Genomic DNA, 4,167 nt, shown 5'->3' on the forward strand with positions numbered 1-4,167 from the left:
TCAACCGATCAAAACTCAAATTGCAACACATGTAACTCACTGGTAGAAAGAATATCTCCACGTAATCATCCTAAGAATCACTCAACCTCAGAACGTACTGCAGGAGATAACCCACCTAATTAGCCTCAAACTGACATCTCTCCATGCCCTTTCATGTCCACAACTACTACGTAATTACTTAATCTTTCCGAGTCTGAACTTGTCAACAAAACATGAGAATCTACTTCGTTCCACAAATGTATATCTGAAAGGTCCCTCAACATCCTCACAACTCATAACTGTATACCACATCAAGACAAAAATCAAGCTCCAAATAGTCCTCTTCACATTCCAAGCAAACTATTCTCGCCAAGTCAAAGCCATATGAACAAATTCCGCAGTCACATCACACTCATCATATAACTATCCAACCACTCACCAAGCCATAAGCCCCACTCTTAGGGACACTACTCGACATAAGAGTCCAAAAATACATACTCATATAACTAAAACCATCGTGCCCCAAGCTGCGATCAAAACCCAACCTCAATTCCTCCAGACTAGCCCATCACCAAAACATAGAAAACACATATCGCACCTCATCCATGGAATGACAAGTTATCGATGCACAGATGATATCGAGCGCTCACATACACATCTGAGTGAGTGGCAGGAATTCAAAGAGGGAAGCTTCAAGATGAATCAATGTCGCACGATAAGAAAAGAAAGATGAGAAGTTTATCCTAGATGCCCTGTAACCTCTCGAAGATAGGTATGGATGTCATCATACCGATCCGCAAGACTCTACTAGACATTTGATCATAACTCATAGAACCTATGAACCTAGAGCTCTGATACCAACTTGTCACGATCCACACATTTAACTAATCGTGATGACATCAAACCCAACCCTCTAGGAAAGCCAATTAACAATAATTCAATTCAAAGTGAGATTTACTGAAAAAATAAATGATGAAATAACTTAACTTTTATACAAAAGTTCCAAGGAATTGTAGTACAAATCATCAGCTTGTAAGACTTAGAATTTACAAAGCTGGTATGAAATGAATACATCATCTGTTCGAGGCCTACATAAATAGATTTATAAATCTAAAGCTACCAAGAACGAGAGGCAACTATAACTGGAACGCAGGTATATTTTCAATGCCAGCTCCCTCCATACACAATAACATCAACTCCAAAATCTGCACGCAAGGTGCCATATAATGGTCAGATTCCAACATCATTAGCTGAAAACAACTCGTAACCATATAATGAAAACAGTTGATGTAATAACTCAAAGATATGATGCTCAGCTTGTTCACAATTACCAAAAATAGGCATGTTTTTCAGGTACAACAGTAAAACCTAAATCTTTTAACGAAATTACCAAAAGATGAGTACATAAGAAAAACTGTGATATTTTCAAATCTTTCAACAACAGATAGGATATTTCATTATTAGAAAGCATGAGGAAAGTACATCTCTATGACTATATGTCAATATGCATATCAAGTCATGAATGTCACAATACTGTCTAGCATGAGGAAAATACATCTTTATCCTACATGCCAAGTATCCATGTCAAATGAATGATTTCACAGTGATAATCCCAGATACTCACACTCTCAGAGTACTCAATCTGCATGTCTTAAACCCCCTCTCAACACTGTACAATACTTGCGCTCACTGCTGGCATGTCAGACTCTGGAGGGCCAGATCCTGCCCAAGCGCTAATATAAAGCCAATATGGCCTGCTGCGACGTGCAACTCAATCCCATAAATAATAATAAAGCCTATAAGGCCTGCTGTGGCATGCATCCCGATCCATAATAATAATAGAAAGATATAAAGCCAATAGAGCATGTTGTAGCGTGCATCCCAATCCCATAAGTAACACTCACAACTCGGCTCTCAGGCCTACCCCAGTCATCAATCTCTCAAGTCTCAAGGGCTCACAATCTCGAACCACTCAGCTTTCACGACCCTAGTTTCCCTCCGTAGGATGTTGTGACGACACCTAGTCTTCTAAGCCTAGGTAAGCCTAACACTTATTGAATTATTAGAAGTATTCAACCATCCACGAAGAATATGAAATAAAAATCATATACAAATTTCAATTCCCAAAACCGGTAGTACAAGTCATAAGCTCTACTGAGTTTGCTACAAAAACCTCTAAATATAACTGTTTCGAAATAGAGAATAAACAGAGCAAATACAATAACAGAAGGTAACTCTGAGGCATGTTAACGCTGTAGCAGGTTTACCTTGAGTCTCTACAGTAAGATCCGTACAGCTAGCTAGCGATTGACTGACTCCGAATTTCCTAGATTAGCACAAAACTGTGCAGAAGTGTAGTATGAGTACACCACAGTGGTACCCAACAAGTATCAAGACTAACCTCAGTGGAGTAGTGACGAGGGATAGTCAAGTCACCTACTGGACTAGATAACCTGAACAAGTATAGGTATAGAACTAACAGAGTACAATATCTCTACAGAACTATGCATAATGACAACAATAATATGGGGCTTATGATAGGAAATAAAAGCAACAATCAGTAGCGGAACACCACCAGTAATAACATAGTTTAAATTCGGTGAAAAACAAATAAAGGGAAGACAAGTAGCAATTAATAAGAATAACTGCTTCCGCACCAGGTTTATTCGATAATCCTCACGAGGTACCAAACCTCAAAAAAATCTCACATAATTCACGGGTCCTAATTCATGACCCTAGTCACTTGGCATCTTGTGCCCTTATTACAACTGAGAACTGCACGGACGACTCACGTGCCAATAGAATAACTTTTACATATAAGGTAAGTACACGGAGTACGAACAAATTATCGGTAGCATCAATGTTCATCTTCTTAAATCGATAGGGTGATAAAGTACGTGTATGCATGTGCAAGTGTTCTACCACAACTCAAGTCACAAGTAAGAGTAGAGATATTAAATGGCATATAAGAAACGATCACCACAAAATGTATACGGTATAACTCACACAGGGTAGACACACCACTACACAAATAACAGTATTAACAATACCCCCAGGCCATCACAGTCATCACAAATCAATCCCTAACATAGCCCACCTTGTCTCGCCACATGCGCAAATCCACATATATAACCCACCTTGTCACGCCGCATGTGCAAATATCAATAGTAACAATAGCACAGCAGAAGCCTTGTGCATACACCCGACAAAACCTCCCAACAATGTGCCAAGATCACCACATCATAATAGCCCTCGGCTCAACAAACTGAGTACACCAGCAGCAACAACAACAATAATACATGGGAATACGACAAGTAAATCAACTCAAGAGCTTTCGAACACAAAGAAACGGTAGAAAAAGCTCACAAAGGATAAACATAATAGAGAATACTGGCCACAATAAGAATAGCTCAACAAGGGAGAAATAATATGTAACCACGATTCCACAAAGTACAATTCGACAACAAGTAGGATAACGCTAGTCAATAATTCCAAATAAGGATGAGGCAGCTATGATAAAGGATAACTAACTTCATTTAGGGTGGAGAAATCACGAAAGAGATACACAAATTTCAATTAAGGATAAGCAATTAGGAAAAGATAACATGACAGTCGAAGAGGTTACAACTTCGGTTAAGGCACACAAGAGTCAAATAGGCAATAAGAGTGGAACATGAAGTGATTAATTCCAATTAAGACATATAGGGGTGAAACTAGTAAATGAGAAATTTAATATATCAAACATAAATTCATATCTAATGAACATAAGAACCCTAAACGGTAAACTTTCCACAAATATAGCCTGAGCACATACTCGCCACCTCGCGTACACGGGCTTCACATGACATAATTAGCATAAATGACTCAAATCCTAAGGGGCAATTCCTCCACACAAAGTTAGGCAAGATACTTACCTCAAATCTCGCTCAATCAATCGATAAGGTTGCCTTTCTCTCGATTTTCCAACTCTGAATGGCCCAAATCTAACCAAAAGAATTTACATATTATTAGCAAATAATCAAAAAATTGCCCCAAAGAGTCAACCCGGGCCCATATCTTGGAATCGGGTAAAAGTCACAAAATACGAACACCCATTCGATATCGAGTTTACCCATACTAAAATTACCAAAATTCGACACCAAGTCGCCACTCAAATCCCCAAATTAAACTCTCCCAAATCCCTAGCCT

The sequence above is a fragment of the Nicotiana tabacum genome, chromosome 23 (genome assembly GCF_000715075.1).
Source record: "Nicotiana tabacum cultivar K326 chromosome 23, ASM71507v2, whole genome shotgun sequence".
Lineage (NCBI taxonomy): Eukaryota > Viridiplantae > Streptophyta > Magnoliopsida > Solanales > Solanaceae > Nicotiana > Nicotiana tabacum.